General features: G+C 42.6%; 1 pseudogene; it reads right to left on the reverse strand.

The window, feature by feature from the left end:
* Positions 1-565: 565 nt before the first annotated feature.
* On the reverse strand, positions 566-5,942 carry LOC112076336 (B-cell receptor CD22-like; annotated as a pseudogene).
* Between the last annotated feature and the right edge of the window lie 21,852 nt (positions 5,943-27,794).

Here is a 27,794-nt window from a genome sequence, read left to right on the forward strand (position 1 = left end):
GGACTGAGTTGAGGAAACGCTGGCCTCGCCACTCATGGTTAAATGATTCAATGCCGCCATCATGTGTCTAATAGGCAGAAAAACAAGAAACAAGAGCAGAGTGGAAATAGTTATGAATCAATGTATTATTAGTTGATTAAATTATCTGTGTATTTATTGTCTTAAATGCTGATTTTATTTACAACATGATGCTTATACTGTATTGACACTAAAACACACTGTAAAAACTGCAAAGGTAAACATGTATTTAACGTATATAAAATATGTAATAATGAAAAATGTGACGACAAAACAAGTGATATCATGACACTGAACAATATAGCATTATGTAATATACAATTACAAAATGTAAAAAACTGCAAATGCTTAAATGTATGTAATGTACTGATTCCATTTTTTTATATAAAAAAAACCAATATAGTATTATAAATTATAAAACATAAAATGGAGAATCATGTCTGACAGCAATACAAAGTAAATCATCATTAAACACATCAGGAGAAACTTGGCCCAAAAGCTAAAAATATTAAAAAGGTCTTATTATCCATATTAGTTGCTGAGGAAAGTAGGACTATTGATGTTATAAATCCCTAAATGGCAAAATCCCATAGGAAAATATCAGAAATGTAATCTTAAACTATAGATAGTAAACAGATTAGTACACAAGAAAAATATGGAAATGGAAAAATCCCATTGAAAAAAAGCAGAAGCATAACCCATCCTATTTATCATCAATATAAGTATCATTATAAGAAAAGAAAAAAATCTATTCCAGCATTTACTCAAAAGTTAAAGTTCTTGGTCTGGAAAACCATCTATATATGATAGCAAGAGAATAGAGGTGTGAGGCCTATTTTTGGATTGGAACTGTAGCTCTTCAGTCCAGCTTCTGTGGTGGTTCTCTTCAGTCCAGCTTCTGTGGTGATTCTCTTCAGTTGATGTTCTGAGGTACTTTTCTTCAGTCCAGGTTCTGTGGTGGTTCTCTTCAGTGCAGGTTCTGTGGTGATTCTCTTCAGTGCAGGTTCTGTGGTGATTCTCTTCAGTGCAGGTTCTGTGGTGTTTCTCTTCAGTGTGAGGGTCCCCTCACATTCTGAAAGAAGACACTGAATTAGCAATTTACACTCCCACTAAAATGTTTATGGACACACAAACACACTTACTGCCAGGGTGTCATACTCTGGTGACCTGGTCTTCATGTTCAGAGGTGTGTACATGTCACTGTTGGGGTCACTGTTAGGGTCAGGATGGACATTCTGTGGTCAGAAAGAGAGAGAGAGAGGGAAAGATATAGAGAGAGTGGTAGAGAGATGGAGAGAGGGAAAGAGAGAGAGGAAATGCATGTGTTCTTGGAAACACCAGTCTTTCCATCATTTTTTCTAAACACATCCAAGTATAAAACAGAAACACACTCACAAACAATCAAAATTAATTATAAGAGACTTACAGCCAGAGTGTCGTAGTCAGGGGACATGGTCCTCATGTTCAGACCTGTGTACGTGTCACTGTTACAGTCAGGACGGACACTCTGTGGAGAGAGAGAGAGAGAGAGAGAGAGAGGTAACAATGAAAATAATATGAAAGAGACTGTCGTGACACAGTAAATTAATGAAAATGAAGTTGTAACTCAGGTTTCCCAAACTCGGAATTCCCCCTGGGTGCACGTTTAGTTTTTTGCRCTAGCACTACACGGGGGGGTAACTGATAACGGATATAATCACCTGTGTGTCTGTTGTAGCATCACTTCCTCCTGTGGATCTCCTGTAAAGAGGGACAGAGTGAGTTCTGCTCTCTACTGACCTCTAGTGGAAGTTGATATGTCACTAATACAGTTTAGCAGTTAAGGGCGTTGGGCCAATAAATACATTTATGAATGAATTAASTTWATAACAAATCAGAGGTCAKAGGTGAAAGAATAATACAAATATCAATGTTCCCTTCTTCACTCACCTGAACCACATGATTCCAGAGAAACAGAGGATGAGAACCAGAACAACCACTATGATTCCTACAGCTGCAGTCAGAACTGAGGTCTGTTTCCCTAAAAGATCAAATGGATGATATGAGTACATGTTATTATGAAGTGAAAATGAATATACAGCAATACAGGACATTAATGCAATACTTGTATATAGAAGCCTATGTATAGCTATAAACCAAAGTGCCAGAAGGCAAACTAGAAGAAGATTACTTTGAAACATKATTTCTCATTGAACATKKTTTTGTATTGAAGTATTGAAGATGMAACTTTACCTGCTACAATGATCATCAGAGCTGTAGAGTTCATAGATCCTCTTCCATTCTGGGCCTCACAGTAYTATTCTCCTCTGTCCTCAGAGCTGATGTTAGTGATGCTGTAACTCTGTCRTGATGCTTTTGGTGAGGKTACATTCTTCTTGTACCAGGTGTATTTGTCCACAGGTGGGTTGGCATCACTGCTGCAGGTCAGAGTCACTGAACTGCCCTCCACTATTTCACCAGAGGGACTGACTGACACTGAGGTGTTCTTTGGAGCATCTAGTAAAGGATAATATGTCAGAGGGTCAGGACTGTAGTATACTACCTCAAATGACGTCATGTCAAAAATAAATTATTTCTAAAGTCAGATAACTATCTAAAACTATCACTTACACAAAACATGAACAWTAATACATTAGGAYATACTMTAGGACRMGAGTGTCTACTAAACTATTCTTCAAGTGTTTGAGGTACTGKACATTCTAACTATAGACATGCATACATCTATGACATTGTGTGTAATTTCTATGTAATGATGAATATTGATAGATAAAGCAGTAATACTCTTCTCATTGATATTAAATGATTGATAATTTCTAAGTTGAATAGTAGTTTCATTCATACTCACACACTGCAGGAGAGTGGAGGGCCTCATGGTGTTCTACAGCACAGGAGTAACTGTCCACAGAATGACCCAACACTACTAGGGTATTACTAGAGTATTGTTGGGAAGTGGGCTCATCAAGACGTTGTCCGTTCTTGTACCAGATATAGGTGGAGTTGTCAGTCAGAGTACATGTGGTGCTACAGGTCAGTGTCTTCTGTCCCTCTGCAGCAGGAGTCACCTTCACCTGCAGACCTGAAACAATATGTATAAAACCACATACACCTCTGTGTTAACAGGATGGTTAATTTATTTATCCTGTAATTCATTATGATTTACAGTTGTATCATACAGTGTAGTATTACCTGTGACAGTCAGAATTGTTCCTGGGAAACTATGACCCCATTCAAAGTTGTGAATTTTAAACGTGAAGCGATACTCATCTGAGTCCTCCTCTCTCAGATCTGTGATTCTCAGGGTGAAGGGACCTTCGTATGTTCCAGTGTACTTCACACGACCTGCATACCCTGGGTCTGTGGTTAGGTCATCAGGGGTCGACTTATCACTTCTAAACCAGAATGTTGATGTGGTGTAATAATAACCAAAATAAGTACAGGATATGTCCACTGTTGACCCCTTCAAGACACAGATTCTCCTCTTGGTGTAAGTCACTCTGTTGCAGCTCTGACCCTGAACACCTGAAACACAGTGACATAACAAGAGGACAACTGGAGTATATTCTCAGTTCTTTCTAGAAATGCTAAAAGTTCTCTAATGACAAAGTGAAACCAACACACAGTATAATGTATTAAATTCACACTCACACACTGCAGGAGAGTGGAGATCCTCATGGCCTTTTACAGCACAGGAGTAACTGTCTTCATAGTTACTGGAGACTGAGTCTTTGTACTGGGGGGAGGTGCTCTCATCTAGATGTTGTCCATTCTTGTACCAGATGTAGGTGGGGTTGTCAGTCAGAGTACAGCTGGTGATACAGGTCAGTGTCTTATCCTGATGTCCACCAGTCACCTTCACCTGAAGACCTGGAGAATAAACAATATCACTGTAAATCCCTTTATCACTGACTTATCACTCTAATACAAAGATGGAAGAAATCCTATGTTATACAGGACTATTTATACATACAACGAAACTAAATTGGAATTGAACAGAAAAACACTTTTTTACTGTACCTGTGACAGACAAAGTCACTCCAAGTTTGCCAGTATATGTGCCTCCTTCCTGATCTGTTAATAGTCTGACCAGTACGTAGCTGAGTCTCTCTCTCCTCAGGTCTGTGATTCTCAGGGTACAGTCTTTCTTCTTATCCCCATGATACTCCAGATGACCTGCATACTGTGGGTCCTGACCTATCTCTTCAGTCTCAATTTCAGTGAACAGAAGGGTTGATGTGACTTTATGACCACTGGGATATGTGGTAAGAGCAGGTCAGCTCCACTGTTGACCCTTCCAAGGCACAGATACTCTGAGTGGTGTAAGTCACACTCCAGCCATCCTGACCCAGTACAACTGAAACACACAGTCACACAACACAACATTTATTAAATGATATTAAAACTTCTTTGCCACTAGGGAGTGCCATTTCGACATAGTCCAAATTTCGTTTCCAAATTAAACTGCCTCGTACTCAATTCTTGCTCGTACAATATGCATATTATTATTACTATTGGATAGAAAAACACTCTCTAGTTTCTAAAAGCCGTTTTGAATTATATCTGTGGGTGAAACAGAAACTCGACTTAGAGCAATTTTCCCTATGTGTATGTCAGAATGCAGAATTTTACTGGCTGTTCTGAGACCTGTGTATTAATTTGCCTGCCTCTATTGGTTGAGATGCACTGCATACGCCTTCCCCTGGTGTCAGCGAATAGGGAGACTTGAAATGGACTTTCTGCGTAGTTCAAAGGTTATAAATTGATTGGAATCACGGTGGCCGTTCTTTTTGGATCTTCGCTCGGGCGCAAAGAGGACCTTGGCATGTCGTTGTAGAAGCTTCTGGTTTTAGCTCCTTAGATAATTCCGGTCATGTTTTTATTCGATATAGGCTTTAAAAGACATCATAATCTTGTTATTTTGAACCAAATTATTTCAGTTTATGTCAGTATATTGCGATTTTCGGGTAATTATTTCCTTGGCGCTGTAGGAACTTGGGTATCTCTCTCTTTCGTGCTAAAGTTTACTGCTAATTGCAACTCTGAAGACAACGTTCTCCAACCTAGCAACGATTCTTTTGGACAAAGGACACCTAAAGAAGATATGACAAACAGAACATCATTATGACTCTTAACCTTTTAGACATGTTTGGAAGTTGAAAAACAGGGCAACTAAAAGATAAGAATGAGACCATACCTGCTACAGACCAGAGAAAGACCACCAACACACTTCCTGCTGTTCTCAAGGCCATTGTTGCATCTCCCACCCTGCAAGGCTTAGAAACATAAACAACAACTCACTCTATGGCTGGTGATTAACTCCATAACATCATCATCATCATTATCAACACAACAACCACTTATTGAACAGATCTGTAGTACTATAAACACATATTTCGACATTGACTTTGTGGAGGCTGTTTATTTACAGAACCCAAATATAGGAGGATATATGTTCAACCTCTACGGTCCGTCAAGCTGTATAGCAGCCTAAAGACTGACCACCGGTTCAATGACAGCTCCTATCCCCCAAACTGTGAGGATAAACAGCCAGTGACACACACACACACACAGCACACACACACACAACACACACACACAACACACAACACACACACACCAACACACACACACACACCCACACACACACACACAACACACACACACACACACAACAACACACACCACACACACATCACACAACACACACACACACACACACACACACACACACACACACACACACACCATTCTCTAGGGAAGGCCCATAAGGCCATGGAGTCTGTATCAAGTCTAGAGAGCTGGTTGTTATGGATGTAGAAAAGTTAAAACACACATCCTACACAGTATAGATGTCACCCTACTCCCTATCAGTCTGGTCCTGAGGGCCCTCAGATAATATCCACTGTGTCACACACACACTCACCCATGCGGGGGAGACACATAATGAATATACTGGCCCTGATGTAACAACCAAAACACAGCTCAAAACATAACAAGAACTAAGGATACATTACCCTCAAGTATATGACTTATGACTAATACAAAATAACCAAAAACTATATTTCAAGATATTGTCAAGAGTACTTACAGAGTGAAGTGAAGGGGAGAGGTCTTGTACAATGAGTCAACTGACTAGTAGTGAGTGAAAACAAGAAGTAAGTGTTGAAACATTATAAAAGCAGTCAGAAACACAAGTAGCTGATGCAGAACTGTACATTCCTGTTCAGACATTAACATCCACGACAACCAGACAACAACGTCAGAAAAGGGCTGTTACTGTATTTGAACAGATTGTGAAAAAGACAAGTCTGGGATATATTTATTTTTATTTAAAAAATTGTCAATTTCCAATGTGGTATTTTATACTACATACAGAACCATGTAAACAATGTGTTGACTAAACTATTTATAACGTTAACATTTGAATGAGCTACCTTGCCCTTCTGAGTTCTGTATATACAGGTCAAAGTTCCATGATGTCATTCAATTAAGAACCCATTCCATTATACACCCATAAACCATCACTCCTATCAGCTATATCGAAGTAGTTACTGAAGGTTCGCAGTGTTCTAGACTAGAGTTCTCCCTACCTGGCATCTCAACATTACTGCAGTGTTCTAGACTAGAGTTTCTCCTTACTGGCATCTCAACATTACTGCAGCGTGTTCTAGACTAGAGCTCTCCCTACTGGCATCTCAACATTACTGCAGTGTTCTAGACTAGAGCTCTCCCTACTGGCATCTCAACATTACTGCAGTGTTCTAGACTAGAGTTCTCCCTACTGGCATCTCAACGTTACTGCAGTGTTCTAGACTAGAGCTCTCCTACTGGCATCTCAACATTACTGCAGTGTTCTAGACTAGAGCTCTCGCTACTGGCATCTCAACATTACTGCAGTGTTCTAGACTAGAGTTCTCCCTACTGGCATCTCAACATTACTGCAGCCTCCAGTCCTGATGTCCTTATTCATTTGGGAAGTAATGGGAATAAAATGAATGGTGTTCCCGTCATTCCAACCATTATAATGAGTCCATCCTCCTATATTCCTGCCTCTTCTGTTGTACAGTACTGGTCGTAGCTGAATCAAGGAGAGGCATGATTGAACATCACCATAGCCGGCTGTCCATAAATTTAGTTATCAAAAGCAATGTACAGTCTTTGTGCATATGTTTAAGATACGGGTGGTCCCGGGAACCAAACCCATCACGTTGCAGGTGCCATGTTCTACCAACTGAGCTACAGAGGACCATATTCTATAAAGTCTAATGTGCATATATAGATTCCTGATATGATTCAGGAGGCCTGTCAGAGGACAGACAGGAAAGGAGAACAGGAAAGTGATTGTGTTTATCTAAACCAAAGAACCCACAACACTGTGTCTCATGTTAATACTACTCCTAAACACAACCCACCATCACTGTGTCTCATGTTAATACTACTCCTAAACACAACCCACAATCACTGTGTCTCATGTTAATACTACTCCTAAACACAACCCACCACCACTGTGTCTCATGTTAATACTACTCCTAAACACAACCCACCATCACTGTCTCATGTTAATACTACTCCTAAACACAACCCACCCTCACTGTGTCTCATGTTAACTTGTTATGGCTGCAGGGGGCGTATTGAAAAACTGGAAAATATGTGCCCATTTTCAAACGGCCTCTTACTCAATTTTTGCTCGTACAATATGCATATATTATTACTATTGGATAGAAAACAGTCTCTAGTTTCTAAAACCGTTTTAATTATTTCTCTAAGTGGAACAGAACTCTTTTTACAGCCCATTTCCTATCCGGAAGTGAGATTTCCAAAATCGATGTCTCTCTTCAAGAGCTTGTCTATAAAAGGTCATGTCACTTAGGACTGTAGAAACACGTCATACGCCTTCCCCTGGGTGTCATGCGGAAGTGAGAGCAGAAATGACTTGATTATCTCGTCCTGGGATTGAACACAACCTCTTGGAGTGAGAMMTGCGCACTTTATTTTTTTTRCTGGGCGCGAAGTWGGACCTGGACTCGGCTCCTGGAAAACCCTTGTTAAAGGTGAATATGATCTCRGGCTTCGATTTTATTTGATACATGTCACAATATCATCCTAAAGTATGTTTTTTKAATATAGTTTAATTATATTATTGAAATTTATTCTGGACTTTAGACGTGATGCGACGCAAGAATTTTGTCAAGAKGGAGAGGTTAGCGCCGCACGGCCAGTGTGCTTGCTAATTCAAGAGGGAAATCGTTCMTTCTGGATCCAAATAAAGACGGTTCTGAACAAAGGACCCCTTGGAGAACATTCTGATGGAAGATCAACAAAGATAAGGACCCAATTTGGGATGCTTTTTCATATATCTGTCGAACTGTGCTATCGGCTACCGGTATTGACTAGAATCAATGCTGCTGTGTGCTAGCTATTGTAGTAAGCTAATATAACGATATATTTTGTGTTTCGCTGTAAAACACTTCAAAAATCGGAAATATTGGCTCTATTCACAACATCTTTTGTCTTCATTAGCTATCCACCATATATTTTTCTGAAATGTTTTATGATGTGTAATTAGTAGTTGACGTTGGTGTTGTATTTTCTCTGGCTACTCCGTGCAATTTCTGACTGTAGCTATGATGGTAGCAGTAATGTAAAACTGATTTTCTAAAATATGCACTTGTTAACAAAACATAGATTTATTGTGTAACATGTTATAGGACTGTCATCTGAGGTAGTTTTTTCTAGGTTATTTAGGTTGGTTCTAGGTTAGAAAGGTGGCTTGTGCATGCACTTGCATCCTACTTGTGCTGTGAAAAAAGTCTGTCCTCTTTTTTTATTTGGTGGTGAGCTAACATATAAATATATGTGGTGTTTTCTCGTAAAACATTAAAAAAAATGGACATGTTGGCTGGATTGACAAGATGTTTATCTTTCAAATGCTGTATTGGACTGTTAATGTGTGAAAGTTAAATATTTTAAAAAAATAGATTTTGAATTTCGCGCCCTGCACTTGAGCTGGATGTGTCATAGGTGTACCGGCGTCGGGCTGCAGCCATAACAGGTTTTAATACTACACCTAAACACAACCCACCATCACTGTGTCTCATGTTTAAACTACTCCTAAACACAACCACCATCACTGTCTCATGTTAATACTACTCCTATACACAACCACCATCACCGTGTCTCATGTTAATACTACTCCTAACACAACCCACCATCACTGTCTCATGTTAATACTACTTCTAAACACAACCCACCATCACTGTGTCTCATGTAATACTACTCCTAAACACAACCCACCATCACTGTGTCTCATGTTAATACTACTCCTAAACACAACCCACCCTCACTGTGTGTCTCATGTTAATACTACCCTAACACAACCCACCATCACTGTGTCTCATGTTAATACTACTCCTAAACACAACCCACCATCACTGTCTCATGTTAATACTACCCTAACACAACCCACCATCCCGTGTCTCATGTTAATACTACTCCTAAACACAACCACCATCACTGTGTCTCATGTTAATACTACTCCTAAACCACCGTCACTGTGTCTCATGTTAATACTACTCCTAAACACACCCACCATCACTGTGTCTCATGTTAATACTACTCCTAAACACAACCACCATCACTGTTCTCATGTAATACTACTCCTAAACACAACCCACCATCACTGTGTCTCATGTTAATACTACTCCTAAACACAACCCACCATCACTGTGTCTCATGTTAATAACTTCCAAACACAACCCACCATCACTGTGTCTCTTGTTAATACTACTCCTAAACACAACCCACCATCACTGTGTCTCATGTTAATACTACTCCTAAAACACAACCCACCATCACTGTGTCTCATGTTAATACTACTCCTAAACACAACCCACCATCACTGTGTCTCATGTATAACTACTCCTAAACACAACCCACCATCACTGTGCCTCATGTTCATACTACTCCTAAACACAACCCACCATCACTGTGTCTCATGTTAATACTACTCAACACACCCACCATCACTGTCTCTTGTTAATACTACTCCTAAACACAACCCACCATCACTGTGTCTCATGTTAATACTACTCCTAAACACAACCCACCATCACTGTTTCTCATGTTAATACTACTCCTAAACCACAACCCCACCATCACTGTGTCTCATGTTAATACTACTCTAAAACACAACCCACCATCACTGTGTCTCATGTTAATACTACTCCTAAACACAACCCACCATCACTGTGTCTCATGTTAATACTACTCCTAAACACAACCCACCATACTGTGCCTCATGTTCATACTACTCCTAGAGCTCTTATGAAGTATCAACTCCATCACTCTTACTCTTACTGTCACTCTTACAAAAAAGTCTCCCCAACAAATCTATTTGCTTCTCAGAGGCCTCAAAATAGCATGCACAAGTCTTATACTTGAAACCACGTCATTAAACTCACCGAAGACGAAAAAGAGGAAATTACCTACTTTAAAATGGAGACAGCCCTCAATGGCGCTGCCCATGCTGTCACAAAAGACAGTGTTTTTCTGCACTTACAAATGCATGTAAAATATTAACCCAAATACATGAAACACCATCCAAATATCTTACGCATAGATTCACATGCAAAGCATAATTCACACTCAAATTTTCTACATTATGTATGTCTAGGATAACAGACAAACACACTGTATGTACTGTAGGTCTACATTATGTATGTCTATGTCACGTTCCTGACCTGATTTCCTTTATTTTGTCTTTGTTTAGTATGGTCAGGGCGTGAGTTGGGGTGGGCATTCTATGTTATGTGTATCTATGTATAGGTTCATTGTTAATTAGCCTTATATGGTTCTCAATCAGGGGCAGGTGTTTGACGTTTCCTCTGATTGAGAACCATATTAAGGTAGGCTGTTCACACCGTTTGTTTGTGGGTGATTGTCTTCCGTGTCAGTGTATGTATCACACGGGACTGTTTCGTTTGTTTTAGTCTGTTCCTGTTCGTGCGTTCTTCGTGTTCTGTAAGTTCTCATGTTCAGGTCGGGCTACGTCGTTTTGTTAATTTGTAATTTATCAAGTGTGTTTCGTGTTCGTCTTGTTTAAATAAATTCATCATGTATTCCACACAAGCTGTGTTTTGGTCCGATCCATGATCCTCCTCAGACGAGGAGGAGAACAACCGTTACAGAATCACCCACCAACCAAGGACCAAGCAGCGGTGGAAAAAGCAGCAGGAGCGCAAGAAGGAGGAATGGACATGGGATGACGTTTTGGACGGCAAGGGTTGCTACACATGGGAGGAGATCCTGGCTGGAAAAGATCGCCTCCCATGGGAACAGCTGGAGGCAGTTAGGAGAGCAGAGGCAACCGGAGAGAGGAACCGGCGTTATGAAGGTACGCGGCTAGCGAGGAAGCCTGAGAGGCTCACCCAAAAATTTCTTGGGGGGGAGGCTAAAGGGGAGTGTGGCGAAGTCAGGTAGGAGACCTGCGCCAACTTCCCGATCTTACCGTGGAGAGCGAGAGTACGGGCAGACACCGTGTTGTGCGGAAGAGCGCACGGAGTCTCCTGTACGTGTGCTTAGCCCGGTGCGGTACATTCCAGCTCCAGGTATCGGCCGGGCTAGAGTGGGCATCGAGCCAGGTGCCATGAAGCCGGCTCAACACATCTGGTCTCCAGTGCGTCTCCTCGGGCCGGTGTACATGGCACCAGCCTTACGTATGGTGTCCCCGGTTCGCCAGCACAGCCCAGTGCGGGCTATTCCACCTCGCCGCACTGGCCTGGCTACGGGGAGCATTAAACCAGGTAAGGTTGGGCAGGCTCGGTGCTTAAGAGCTCCTGTACGCCTTCACGGTCCGGTATATCCGGCGCCACCTTCCCGCCCCAGCCCAGTACCACCAGTGCCTACACCACGCACCAGGCTTCCAGTGCGTCTCCAGAGCCCTGTTCCTCCTCCACGCACTCTCCCTATGGTGCGTGTCTCCAACCCAGTACCTCCAGTGCCGGTACCACGCACCAGGCCTACTGTGCGCCTCAGCAGGTCAGAGTCGGCCGTCTGTCCAACGCTGCCTGCACTGCCTGCCTGCCCAGCGCCGTCTGCACTGCCTGCCAGACCAGCGCCGTTTGAGCTGCCTGCCTGCCCAGCGCCGTCTGAGCTGCCTGCCTGCCCAGCGCCGTCTGAGCTGCCTGCCTGCCCAGCGCCGTCTGCACTGCCTGCCTGCCCAGCGCCGTCTGCACTGCCTGCCTGCCCAGCGCCGTCTGCACTGCCATCCTGCCCAGCGTCATCTGAGAGCCGCCCGTCTGTCCCGAGCCGTCAGAGCCGCCCGTCTGTCCCGAGCCATTAGAGCCGTCCGTCAGTCAGGAGCCGCTAGAGCCGTCCGTCAGTCAGGAGCTGCCAGAGCCGCCAGCCATCAGGAGCTGCCAGAGCCGCCAGCCAGTCAGGAGCTGCCAGAGCCGCCAGCCAGTCAGGAGCTGCCAGAGCCGCCTGTCAGTCAGGAGCTGCCAGAGCCGCCCGCCAGTCAGGAGTTGCCAGAGCCGCCCGCCAGTCATGAGCTGGCCTCCAGTCATAAGCTGCCTTCCAGTCATGAGCTGCCGTCCAGTCATGAGCTGCCGTCCAGTCACGAGCTGCCGTCCAGTCACGAGCTGTCCTCCAGTCATGAGCTGCCTTCCAGTCATGAGCTGGGGCAGGTGGGGCAGGGGCAGGTGTTTGACGTTTCCTCTGATTGAGAACCATATTAAGGTAGGCTGTTCACACCGTTTGTTTGTGGGTGATTGTCAGTGTATGTACCACACGGGACTGTTTCATTTGTTTTAGTCTGTTCCTGTTTGTGCGTTCTTCGTGTTCTGTAAGTTCTCATGTTCAGGTCGGTCTACGTCATTTTGTTATTTTGTAATTTATCAAGTGTGTTTCATGTTCGTCTTGTTTAAATAAATTCATCATGTATTCCACACAAGCTGCATTTTGGTCCGATCCATGCTCCTCCTCAGACGAGGAGGAGAACAACCGTTACAGTCTAGGTTAACAGGCAAACAAACTGTATGTAGGTCTACATTATGTATGTCTAGGTTAACAGACAAACGAACTGTGTGTAGGTCTACATTATGTATGTCTAGGCTAACAGACAAACAAACTGTGTGTAGGTCTACATTATGTATGTCTAGGTTAACAGGCAAACAAACTGTATGTAGGTAGGTCTACATTATGTATGTCTAGGATAACAGACAAACACACTATGTACTGCTGGTCTACATTATGTATGTCTAGGTTAACAGGCAAACAAACTGTATGTAGGTCTACATTATATATATCTAGGCTAACAGACAAACAAACTGTGTGTAGGTCTACATTATGAATGTCTAGGTTAACTTCTTCTTAATAGGGGGCGCTGTTTTCACTTTGGGAAAAAATCATGCCCAAACGAAATGGCCTCGTACTCTTTTCTAGATCATACAATATGCATATTATTATTACTATTGGATAGAAAACACTCAGAAGTTTCTAAAACTGTTTGAATTATGTCTGTGAGTAAAACAGAACTCATTTTGCAGCAAACTTCCATGCAGGAAGTGAAAAATCTGAAAACGAGGCTCTGTTTCAGGGCCTGCCTATTCAATTGCCTTATAATTATGGATATGCATGCACTGCATACGCAGTGGAATGGGGTGTCTAGCTTGATCTGAGGTCGAACAAGAGCTTTTGGAGTGGCAGGTCAGGAATTTCCTTTGTCTACCAAGGCGCGCGAAGTACCTCGATATTGTCTTCTGATAAGCGGTCGGTTTACACAGCGAATATCTCCGGCTCTGATTTTATTTGATACATGTGATAATAACATCGTAAAGTAGGTTTTTTCAACCGAGTTTTATCAGTTTATTCAACATTTATTGGGACTTTTGGAGTTTTCCGTTCTTTGCATCGAGAGAAGATGGGAACGTTATCAAGCTTGGCTAGCATTGTGGCGCGAATTCGACAGAAGAAAAGGACGTTCTAAAACCAAACAACGATTTATTCTGCACCAAGGACTCCTTGTACAACATTCTGATGGAAGCTCAGCAAAAGTAAGAACAATTTAGGATGTTATTTCGTATTTCTGTGGAAAATGTTGATTCCTATTCTCCGCCGTTTTGGCGAGCGCTGTCTCGCAATAACACAAGCTGTTTGTTATGGTAAAGTTATTTTTAAAAATCTAACACGGCGGTTGCATTAAGAACCAGTGTATCTTTCATTTGCCATACAACAAGTATTTTTATGTAAAGTTTATGATGAGTTCTTTGGTCAGATTAGGTGAGTGTCCAAAATATCTCCGGACATTCTGGGGAATCGATGCTACGTATTCACAATGTATAACCAGGATTTGTAGCTATAAATATGCACATTTTCGAACAAAACATAAGTGTATTGTATAACCTGATGTTATAAGACTGTCATCTGAWGAAGTTGTTCAAGGTTAGTGATTAATTTTATATKTTTTGCTGGTTTTTGCGAATGCTATCTTTGCGGMGAATAAATGCATTTGTGTGTTTGGCTATTGTGGTAAGCTAATATAATTCTATATTGTGTTTTCGCTGTAAAACACTTAAAAAATCGGAAATATTGGCTGGATTCACAAGATGTTTATCTTTCATTTGATGTACACCATGAATTTTTCATAAATGTTTTATGATGAGTATTTATGTATTTCACGTTGCTCTCTGTAATTATTCTGGCTGCTTTGGTGATATTTTTGATGGTAGCTGCGATGTAAAACTATGATTTATACCTCAAATATGCACATTTTCGAACAAAACATAGATTTATTGTATACCATGTTATAAGACTGTCATCTGATGAAGTTGTTTCTTGGTTAGTGACTAATTATATCTCTATTTTGTCGGTTTTGTGAAAGCTACCTATGCGGTAGAAACATGGTGAAAATATGCGGTTGTGTGTTTGGCTATTGTGGTTAGCTAATAGAAATACATATTGTGTTTCGCTGTAAAACATTTTAAAAATCGGAAATGATGGCTGGATTCACAAGATGTTTATCTTTCATTTGCTGTATTGGATTTGTGATTTCATAAATTATATTATATGATATCCCTGTCCCGTTAGGCTAGGCTATGCTAGTCAGCTTTTTTGATGAGGAGGATCCCGGATCCGGGAGAGAGAAGCGGTAGAGGTTTTAATAGACAAACACACTGTATGTAGGTCTACATTATATATGTCTAGGCTAACAGACAAACAAACTGTATGTAGGTCTACATTATGTATGTCTAGGTTAACAGACAAACAAACTGTATGTAGGTTACCAGTTGTACATTTACCTATCTTTCAGTCATGTTAGAAGATCGCTCTTATTCCAGAGCGACTTACAAATTGGTGCATTCACCTCATGATATATCCAATGGAACAACATTTACAATAGTGCATCTAACTCATTTAAGGGGGGGGGGGGGGGGTTTAGGAGGATTACTTTATCCTATCCTAGGTATTCCTTAAAGAGGTGGGGTTTCAGGTGTCGTCCGGAAGGTGGTGATTGACTCCGCTGACCTGGCGTCGTGGAGGGAGTTTGTTCCACCATTGGGGTGCCAGAGCAGCGAACAGTTTTGACTGGGCTGAGCGGGAAACTGTACTTCCTCAGAGGTAGGGAGCGCCGAGCAGGCCAGAGGTGGATGAAACGCAGTGCCCTTGTTTGGGTGTAGGGCCTGATCAGAGCCTGAAGGTACGGAGGTGCCGTTCCCCACAGCTCCGTAGGCAAGCACCATGGTCTTGTAGCGATGCGAGCTTCAACTGGAAGCCAGTGGAGAGAGCGGAGGAGGCGGGGTGACGTGAGAAGAACTTGGAAGGTTGAACACCAAACGGGCTGCGGCGTTCTGGATGAGTTGTAGGGGTTTAATGGCACAGGCAGGGAGCCCAGCCAACAGCGAGTTGCAGTAATCCAGACGGGAGATGACAAGTGCCTGGATTAGGACCTGCGCCGCTTCTTGTGTGAGGCAGGGTCGTACTCTGCGAATGTTGTAGAGCAATGAACCTACAGGAACGGGTCACCGCCTTGATGTGAGTTGAGAACGACAGGGTGTTGTCCAGGATACGCGCAAGGTTCTTAGCGCTCTGGGAAGGAGACACAATGGAGTTGTCAACCGTGATGGCGAGATCATGGAACGGGCAGTCCCTTCCCGGAGGAAAGAGCAGCTCCGTCTTGCCCGAGGTTCAGTTTGAGGTGGTGATCCGTCATCCACACTGATATGTCTGCCAGACATGCAGAGATGCGATTCGCCACCTGGTTATCAGAGGGGGAAAGGAGAAGATTAATTGTGTGTCGCTGCATAGCAATGATAGGAGAGGCCATGTGAGGATATGACAGAGCCAAGTGACTTGGTGTATAGCGAGAATAGGAGAGGGCCTAGAACAGAGCCCTGGGGGACACCAGTGGTGAGAGCACGTGGTGCGGAGACAGATTCTCGCCACGCCACCTGTAGGAGCGACTTGTCAGGTAGGACGCAATCCAAGCGTGGGCCCGCCGGAGATGCCGCAACTCGGAGAGGGTGGAGAGGAGGATCTGATGGTTCACAGTATCAAAGGCAGCGGATAGGACTAGAAGGATGAGAGCAAGAGGAGAGAGAGTTAGCTTTAGCAGTGCGGAGCGCCTCCGTGACACAGAGAAGAGCAGTCTCAGTTGAATGACTAGTCTTGAAATGACTGATTTTGGATCAAGAAGGTCATTCTGAGAGAGATATGCAGGAGAGCTGGCCAAGGACGGCACGTTCAAGAGTTTTGGGAGAGAAAAGAAAGAAGGGTACTGGTCTGTAGTTGTTGACATCGGAGGGATCGAGTGTAGGTTTTTTCAGAGAGGGGTGCAACTCTCGCTCTCTTGAAGACGGAAGGGACGTAGCCAGCGGTCAGGATGAGTTGTATGAGCGAGGTGAGGTAAGGGAGAAGGTCTCCGGAAATGGTCTGGAGAAGAAGGAGGGGATAGGGTCAAGCGGGCAGGTTGTTGGGCGGCCGCCGTCACAAGACGCGAGATTTCATCTGAGAGAGAGGGGAGAAAGAGGTCAAAGCACAGGGTAGGGCAGTGGTGAGCAGAACAGCGTGTCGTTTGACTTAGCAAACGAGGATCGGATGTCGTCGACCTTCTTTTCAAAAATGGTTGACGAAGTCATCCGCAGAGAGGAGAGGAGGGGGAGGAGGGGGAGGAGGATTCAGGAGGGAGAAAAGGTGGCAAAGAGCTTCCTAGGGTTAGAGGCAGATGCTTGGAATTTAGAGTGGTAGAAAGTGGCTTTAGCAGCAGACAGAGACAGAGGAAGAAAGTAGAGAGGAGGGAGTGAAAGGATGCCAGGTCCGCAGGGAGGCGAGTTTTTCCTCCATTTCCGCTCGGCTGCCCGGAGCCCTGTTCTGTGAGCTCGCAGTGAGTCGTCGAGCCACGGAGCAGGAGGGGAGGACGAGCCGGCCTGGAGGATAGGGGACATAGAGAGTCAAAAGATGCAGAAAAGCGAGGAGAGGAGGGTTGAGGAGGCAGAATCAGGAGATAGGTTGGAGAAGGTTTGAGCAGAGGAAGAGATGATAGGATGGAAGAGGAGAGAGTAGCGGGGGAGAGAGAGCGAAGGTTGGGACGGCGCGCAAACCATCCGAGTAGGGGCAGTGTGGGAAGTGTTAGATGAGAGCGAGAGGGAAAAGGATACAAGGTAGTGGTCGGAGACTTGGAGGGGAGTTGCAGTGAGATTAGTGGAAGAACAGAATCTAGTAAAGATGAGGTCAAGCGTATTGCCTGCCTTGTGAGTAGGGGGGAAGGTGAAGAGGGTGAGGTCAAAAGAGGAGAGGAGTGGAAAAAGGAGGCAGAGAGAGAATGAGTTAAAGGTAGACGTGGGGAGGTTAAAGTCACCAGAACTGTGAGAGGTGAGCCATCCTCAGGAAAGGAACTTATCAGGGCGTCAAGCTCATTGATGAACTCTCCAAGGGAACCTGGAGGGCGATAAATGATAAGGATGTAAGCTTGAAAGGGCTGGTAACTGTGACAGCATGGAATTCAAAGGAGGCGATAGACAGATGGGTCAGGGGAGAAAGAGAGAATGTCCACTTGGGAGAGATGAGGATCCCCAGTGCCACCGCCCCGGACCAGAAAGCTCTCGGGGTGTGCGAGAACACGTGGGCAGACGAGGCGAGAGCAGTAGGAGTAGCAGTGTTGTCAGTGGTAATCCATGTTTCCGTCAGTGCCAAGAAGTCGAGGGACTGGAGGGACGCATAGGCTGAGATGAACTCTGCCTTGTTGGCCGCAGATCGGCAGTTCCAGAGGCTGCCGGAGACCTGGAACTCCACCGTGGGTCGTGCGCCGCTGAGGACACACAGGATTAGAACGGCGGCGGCCACGCGGTGTGAAGCGTTTGTATGGTCTGTGCAGAGAGGAGAGAAGAGGGATAGACAGACACATAGTTGACAGGCTACAGAAGAGGCTACGCTAATGCAAAGGAGATTAGAATGACAAGTGGACTACACGTCTCGTGTGGACTACACATCTACATTATGTATGTCTAGGCTAACAGAAAAACAAACTGTGTGTAGGTCTACATTATGTATGTCTAGGTTAACAGACAAACACACTGTATGTCGGTCTACATTATGTATGTCTAGGCTAACAGACAAACAAACTGTGTGCAAGTCTACATTACGTATGTCTAGGTTAACAGACAAACAAAACAACAACATCAAAATATTGTCAGAAGCTTAAAATTGTCATGCCTGGCAGAAGTTTGATGACTAGAAACAAATAATAATGAAAAGATAGACATCATCAAGCATACTTACAGTGTGAGGAGAGAGAGGGGAGGTGAGCTTACTGTCCAAGAAGAGAATGAAACAGAAGGGTATGAGTTCTGTGGTTGACAGCAACTAGATGTACTGAGGGGCTGAAAGGTGCTGCAGAGCTGGCTTCCTGTCTTCATGATGCCTCTTCCTGGCAACCAACACGTCAGTGAAGGGCTTTAAGAAAGGTGTGAACATCTTCATGAGGAGAGAGAGGGACTTTACAAGAAATGTCTGTCTTATATGTCATAGGCTACTTGTATTTCTTCATTGGTGGCTACAATATGGAGAGTGGATAGATGGGTCCCTCCTGAGAGGTTTGAGAAACACTAGTTCTGTTGGGGGTGGTGTTCATTCCCCAAACATGTTGCTAAAACTGTATTTGGTTTTTATAACACCGTTATACATAGCCTTTCTGAATAATGACATTACATTAATAATGACACTACATATGATTTAATTAAATTGTATTTTATTATGAATTAATACAACTGATTGACATAATAAAACAGTAAGTCATTTGTACACTCAGCTCCCCCACATGCTGAGAGGATACAGACATATTGTCTTTTTACATTGATGCTCTCAATCAATCATTCTGTGCTCCTGATATTGTCACTTTAGTCAACTTGAATTGAATTAGTCCACTGAACATATATTTATTAGTCCACTGAACATCATGTATAGTATAAATTCACTGAAGTGAAGATATGGGTCTTGTTCCAAAATCCACAGCAGCACACTACTTGTTTCATTTAAAGTGGTCTGGTGTGGATGTTAGAACACCCCATGGACACTGAGGGCGTTCCAGGCTGACTATATTGCAGTCAAGCTGTGTGCAGCAACCAATAGTTGTGTGCCACATCATCGATTGCGCAGTCGGGAATCACAGGTTAACTGATATCTTAAACACAAATACTTTTCCAGGCATTGTGAGATCTGGCAGGCGACTGTAATATAGTCTGCCTGGAACAGGCCCTATATTCAAATGCTGTTCAAATCAAAAACAGCTCAGGCCGAGGGAGAGGGGGAAGGAAATCAGAGGAGCACTCCTCTTCACTTTGATTGACACTTCACAAACTCATACAGTACGTCCAGTGTTCTGTCTGAGCTGTGTGTCAGAGGACTACAGAAGTCGTGACACCCCCGAACACCCCCATTCTATCCAAGCTTCCTGTTCTCTTGAAAAATAGAGACGTTTCGCTTCCTCCTCTTCTATCTTCATATTCCTTATTCTGTTCTTCCTCTTCCTCCTCTTCTTCCTCCCTCTGTAATATCCGGACGGTGCGTGGTGCTCAGGGTGGTGAGGGTGGTCTGGGTAGTCAGGGTAGTCAGGGTAGTCTGGGTGGTCAGGATAGTCAGGGTGGTCAGGGTGGTCAGGGTAGTCAGGTGGTCAGGATAGTCAGGGTGGTCAGGGTGGTCAGGGTAGTCAGGGTAGGTCAGGGTAGTCAGGGTAAGCAGTGCAGGGTGGTCTGGGTAGTCAGGGTAGTCAGGGTAGTCAGGGTAGTCTGGGTAGTCAGGGTAGTCAGGGTAGTCAGGGTAGTCAGGGTGGTCTGGGTAGTCAGGGTAGTCTGGGTAGTCAGGGTAGTCAGGTAGTCATGGTGTCAGGGTATAGGGTAGTCAGGGTAGTCTGGGTAGTCAGGGTAGTCAGGGTAGTCAGGGTAGTCAGGGTGGTCTGGGTAGTCAGGGTAGTCTGGGTTAGTCTGGGTGGTCAGGGTTGCCATGGTTTCCTGTATCTTCTTCTATGGTCAGGCTTGTGTTTTGATGCGATATTTGTCACCATAGAGACAGCCAGTGGTCCTCCAGAAGAAACACTAGTCAACATTGATGGGAGCCATCCTCCTGGGCCTGGGAGAGAGACACAAACATATGAAAACACAAGCACCTGCACGCAAGTGCTCCCGTCTCCACCTTCTGTCAGTTGTTTGTAATGTTGTACTATTCATGGCCCATAGATTGTACAATTTAAATAAACTTACAAATGCTTATATATGTTCATAAATTATAGTTGATGTTTTGACAGATAGTTAGGCTGAGGAGGTGTTGAGGCCTATAGGGTTGGTTCTCTGAGGGAGGGAGGGGTTCTCTGCATCTAGCTGTCTGGGTAACTGATCACCAGTCTGGTGCTCTCCAGCTCCACCCGCTGATGTCACGTCCTGACCATAGTTCCTATGTGTGTTGCTTGTTTTATGGTTGGTCAGGACGTGAGCTGGGTGGGCATCTCTATGTTGTGTGTCTAGTTTGTTTGTTTCTGTGTTCAGCCTAATATGGTTCTCAATCAGAGGCAGCTGTCAACGGTGTCCTGATTGAGAATCATATATGGTGGCTTGTTTTGTGATTGGGGATTGTGGGTGGTTTTTTCCTGTGTCAGTGTTGTGTCCACACGGGACTGTTACGGTTGGTTCGTTTGTTATTTTGTATTGTGTCTTGTTATCGTGTTATTAATCATGGAAAATTACCACGCTGCACATTGGTCCTCGATCCTTCTCGCCTCTCCGTCCGAGGAGGAGGAAGAGCTAGACTGCCGTTACAGCTGACAGGAGACACAATCAGCAGCACAGTACAAATACATACAACACCAGCCACAGTCAAAATACATACATCAGCATCCACAGTCAAAATACAAAGAACAGCAGCCACAGTCAAAAACAATACAACAGCAGCCACAGTCAAAAATACAAACAACAGCAGCCACAGTCAAAATACAAACAACAGCCACTACAGGTCAAAATAACAAAACAACCAACACAGTCAAAATACAAACAACAACAGCCACAGTCAAAATACAAAACAACAGCAGCCACAGTCAAATCAAACAACAGCATCACAGTACAAATACATACAACAGCAGCCACAGTCAAAATACAAACAACAGCAGCAACAGTCAAAATACAAACACATTAGCCACAGTCCAATACAAACAACAACAACCACAGTCCAATACAAACAACAGCAGCACAGTAAAATACAAACAACAGCAGCTCGTCAAAATAAACCAAACAACCACAGTCAAAATACAAACACAACAGCCACAGTCAAAATACAAAACAACAGCAGCCACAGTCCAAATACAAACACACAGCAGCCACAGTAAATAAAACAACAGCAGCCACAGTCCAAATACAAACAACAACAGCCACAGTCAAAATACAAACAACCAGCAGACACAGTCAAAATACAAACAACAGCAGCTACAGTCAAAATACAAACAACAACAACACAGTCAAAATACAAACACAGCAGCCACAGTCAAAATACATACAACAGCAGCCACAGTCAAAAATACATACAACAGCAGCCACAGTCAAAATACAAACAACAGCACCACAGTCAAAATACATACAACAGCAGCCACAGTCAAATACAACAACAGCAGCAACAGTCAAAATCCAACACAATTAGCCACAGTCCAAATACAAACACAGCAGCCACAGTCAAAATACAAAACACAGCAGCCACAGTCAAAATACAAACACAGCAGCTACAGTCAAAATACAAACAACATTAGCCACAGTCAATACAAACAACAGCAGCCACAGTCAAAATACAAACACAGCAGCCACAGTCAAAATACAAACAAAGCAGCCTACAGTCAAAATACAAACAACAACAAACACAGTCAAAATACAAACAACAACAGCCACAGTCAAAATACAACAACAGCAGCCACAGTCCAAATACAAACAACAGCACCACACCACAGTACAATACAACACAACAGCAGCCACAGTCAAAATACACAACAACACAGCTACAGTCCAAATACAAACAACAACACACAGTCAAATACAAACAACAGCAGTACAGATCAAAATACAAACACAACAACCACAGTCAAATACAAACAACAACAGCCACAGTCAAAATACAAACAACAGCAGCCACAGTCCAAATACAAACAACAGCAGCCACAGTCCAAATACAAACAACAGCAGCCACAGTCAAAATACAATACAACAGCAGCCACAGTCAAATACATACAACAGCAGCCACAGTCAAAATACAAACAAAGCATCCACAGTCCAAACACAAACACAGCAGCCACAGTCAGCACAACAAAACAACAGCACCACAAGTCCAAATCAACCAAGCAGCCACAGTCAAAATACAAACAACAGCAGCCACATTCCAAACACAAACAACAGCAGCTACAGTTCAAATGCATAAAATAGAACCAATAACATGTTCCCGAAAGTTCAATGGAACCAATAGCATAGTCCAAATAGTACAAAGGAACCATTAGCATATTCCCAAAAGTACAATCTCCTATAGTTTAAGCTAAATTGAATTGAAAGCACATCTCACAAAGTTGAAGGCATTTAGACAGCATTATGTTTCATCCCARCWCTCACCTGGAGKCTCTCCAAGGRGCAAGTGGACATGTTAGTATTCTTGATGTTGACAAAGGCACAGAATCTCTCATGTAGAACTCTSATACGCTCTATCTCACCACACATATAACCACAACTAGGGAGAGACAGAACATTGAGAGAATTAGAGTTCTACATTCTATGTTATTTACTGTAGGTGAGGGGAGATAGCATTAGAATGTAGAACTCTGATACTCTCTCTCACCACACCTACAGTTCAGAACATAAAATMAAATGTAGAACTCTGATAGTCTCTATGTTCTGCACTGTAGGTGTGGTGAGATAGAATTACAATGTAGAACTCTTATACTCTCTATGTTCTGCATTGTAGTTGTGGTGAGATAGAGAGTATCAGAGTTCTATATTCTAATTCTATCTCACCATACCTACAGTGCAGAACATAGAATTAGAATGTAAAAGAATGATGATTCTCCTTCCAACTCAGCAGACAGAGATACATGCAATAGCATTAGAATGGTGGACCAGCAGCCATTTTGAGTGAACCATGTAAAGTGTTAATGTATGTTACTTGATGATACCACACCATGTCAGAAACAAAGTAAGTCACAGCAAGAGAAGCCTAAGCAGTGGTCATGCAGGTAGTCTAGTGGTTATGAGTGTTGGGCCAGTAACAGAAAGGTTGCTGGTTCAAGTTCCTGAGCCCACTAGGTGAAACATCTGTCAATGCACTTCATCCTAATTGGTCCTGTAAGTCTGGATAAGAGTGTCTGTTAAATGACTAACGTGTAGATAGAGATGCAAATAAATGTGTTTCTCAGTGAGGTCCCACCCAGAGAGAAGCATAGGGGGACCTGAGGAGGAGAAGGGTGGGAACATGTTCAGAATAAATCCATTAACTTTTACTTGGTCACAATCCCGGATCCGGGAGCACCCTCATCAGTAATAAAAACGCCTGACTAGGCATAGCCTAGCATGCGCCACAAGTAGAATACTAGCATCTAAATATCATGAATCACAAGTCCAAGACACCAGGATGAATCCAGCCATCATTTCCGATTTTTAAATGTTTACAGGGAAAAACACAATATGTATTTCTATTAGCTAACCACCATAGCAAAAGACTCAACCGGCATATTTCACAATTTTTTTTCACGCATAAGGTAGCTATCACAAATTCGACCAAAATAAAGATTAAATAGTCACTTAACAAGAAACAACTTCATCAAGATGACAGTCTGATAACATATATTTTGGTATAGCATATGTTTTGTTCGAAATATGTGCAATTTCAGGTATAAATCCATAGTTTTACATTGCAGCCACCATCACAAAATCTCACCAAAGCAGGCTAGATAACTACAGAGACCAACTTGAAATAGCTAATACTCATCATAAAACAATTTATGAAAAATACATGGTACAGGCAATTAAAGACAAACATCTTGTGAATCCAGCCAATATTTTCAGATTTTTTAAGTGTTTTTACAGGGAAAACGCACAATATAGCATTATATTAGCTTACTACAATATCCAACCACACAACAGCATTGATTCAAGGCAAACTCGGTAGCGATAGTGACAAAACCAGCAAAAGATATTAATTTATTTCACCTAACCTCATAAACTTCATCAGATGACAGTCCTATAACATCATATTACACAATACATATTATGGTTGTTTGAAAATGTGCATATTTAGCGGCACAAATCGTGGCTTTACAATTTGAATACGTAGTGAAAATGCAGAAATATTGTCCGGAGAAATCTTGGAGAGGCAACTATTTAATCAATAACAATCATAAACTTTACTAAAAAATACATGTTGGACAGCAAATTAAAGATACACTAGTTCTTAATGCAACCGCTGTTGTAGATTTTTTAAAATAACTTTAGTACGACAATACAGCTTACGTTATAGTGAGACAGCGCCCAAATCTGGGCGGATAATTTACGTCTAAACATTTTCGACAGAAATACGAGAATAACATCATAAATGGTTCCTACTATTTGATGAGCTTCCAACAGAATCTGTTACAAGTGTCCTTTGTCCAGAATAATCGTTGTTCGGTGTAGAATGTCGTCTTCATCTGTAGAACGCTAGCCAACCGCTAGCCATGGCAGCACAAGAAGTGTCCAACTCACCATAACGCATAACAAAGAAAAATACCGAAATCGGAATAAACGATATAAACTGATATTAAGTCATTTATATCACGAGTCACAAACCCGGATCCGGGATCCCCCCCACTCACATAAAGCTGACTAGCATAGCCTACCTAAAGTTACAAGAACACATGCGTCGACGTCAGGCTCCACCGAACGACCGCATCAGTCGCCCGTCCACATCCCCGGACTACCGCCACGACCACCAGCATTCGGCTAAGAGCTAACTGCTGACCCACATCTAGTCGACCATCACGTTCAACGACGGTTCCATATATAACGCGTCCTAATCCATGAAATCACTAAGTCCAACGACCCAAATGAAAGATACGTCTTGTGATTCAAGGCATCATCTCTGATTTTTTAAATGTTTTAGCAGGAGAAGACAAAATATGTACTAATCTATTAGCTAACCACAGTTATGAAGACACCACTTTTTTTATCCCATTTTTTTGTTACTGCATCAGTCGCTATCACAGAATTCGACCAAATAAAGATATAAATAGCCACTACCAGAACAAGTTCTCATCAGATGACAGTCTGATAACATATTTATTGTATAGCTAAGGTTTTTGTTAGAAAAATGTGCATATTTCAGGTATAATATCATAGTTTACAATTGCAGCCCCCATTACAAACTATCACTAAATGACTAGATAAAACTACAGAGACCATCCGTATTAAAGCTAATTACTTCATTCATAAAACATTCTTAAAAATACACGCGTAAGCAGATGAAAGACCAAGATCATCATGTTGAATATAGCCATAATGTCAGATTCTGTCTAGATTGTTTTACAGCGAAAACACAATATAGGCGTTTATCTTACGCTTACTACAATGTCAGTCACACAGTAGCATTGATCAGCTCAAAATAGGCAATTGAACTGTTATAAACCACCAATACGCTATAATTTTTTCACGTCACTACTTCTCAGAATTCTTCAGAATACAGTCTCTGTAACATCCATATTATACACAATGCATATAGTGTTGTCGAAAATGGTACATAATTTTGCCGACCAATTCGTGGTTATCACCAGTGTCTTAGTGGGAAAAAAATCAGCCTCAATCTGTCGCGGCGCCTATTTTGGAAAGGCACCTAACTCTTATCGAAGACTCTTCATAAACTTGACAAAAAAATACAGGTTGGATAGCAATTGAAAGAGAAATTAGTTCTTAATGCAATCCTGAATTACATTTTTTAAAATTAACCTACTGCGCAATACTGGGTACATACAGGGTGGCGATAGCGCAACGCTACATGGAAATAATGGCGTCTAATACATTTTTCTTTTTCAAACAGAACACGTTTTAATCAGCATAAATAGTACCTACTATTAGCTGAACTCCATCAGAATCTTGTGACAGGTGTCCGTTGGCCCAAAATAATCGTTGCTGGGTTGGAGAATGTTTCCCTCGACGTTGCAATTAGCAGTACAGAATCGCATTCGAGAGAGAGACCACCCACGTTTCTACAGCGCCATGGAAATAAATACCTGAAAATCGCCAATATACTGACCTAAACTGGTATAATATCGGTTCAAACATAACAAGATTATGATGTCTTTAAAGCCTATAGCGAAAAAAACAGAGCCGGATACTTCTAGGAGCTAAAACCAGACGTTCTAAAAAGACATGCCAAGACCCTCTTTCGCCGTCAGCGCGAAGTCCAAAGGTCGGACACCTCGCGTTCGCAACTCAATTTAAAAACTTTGGAGAATACGTAGGCTCACGTCATTTCAACTCTCCCTATTCGCTAACAGCCAGGGGAAGGCGTATGCAGTGCATCTCAACCAATAGAAGACAGGCAAAGTTAAAGACAGGTCTCAAAGCAGATGATAAAATTTCCCATTCTCACACAGACATAGGAAAAGTGCTCTAAGTCGAGTTCTGTTTCACTTACAGACATAATTCCAACGGTTTTAGAAACTAGAGAGTGTTTTCTATCCAATAGTAAGAATAATATGCATATTGTACGAGCAAGAATTGAGTAGGAGACCGTTTACATTGGATACACATTTGTGCTATGTCGAAATAGCACCCCCCTAGTGGCAAGAAGTTAATATAACTAGTTGATGATGTTTTTAACACATATATCAAATAAAATCAGAGCCGGATATATCTAACGTCTATAACGAAAGCTTTTCAGAACGCAATCCTGAGGTCCGTCTTGCGCCAAGCCCGAACGGTGAAAAGACTAGACCCACGGTTCCAAGAGCTCTTGTTCGGCCTCAGATAGAGCTATACACCCCATTCCAATTCTCAATGCCTACTGACATCTAGTGGAAGGCGTATGCAGTGTATGTAGACCCATAGATTTCATGCAAATGAATAGGCTGACCCAGGAACAGAGCCCCCGATTTCTAATTTTTCAGTTCCTGACAGGAAGTTTGCTGCAAAATGAGTTCTGTTTTACTCACAGATATAATTCAAACGGTTTTAGAAACTAGAGAGTGTTTTCTATCCAATAGTAATAATAATATGCATATTTTACGAGCAAAAATTGAGTACGAG

This window comes from Salvelinus sp. IW2-2015, unplaced genomic scaffold (genome assembly GCF_002910315.2).
Source record: "Salvelinus sp. IW2-2015 unplaced genomic scaffold, ASM291031v2 Un_scaffold3696, whole genome shotgun sequence".
Lineage (NCBI taxonomy): Eukaryota > Metazoa > Chordata > Actinopteri > Salmoniformes > Salmonidae > Salvelinus > Salvelinus sp. IW2-2015.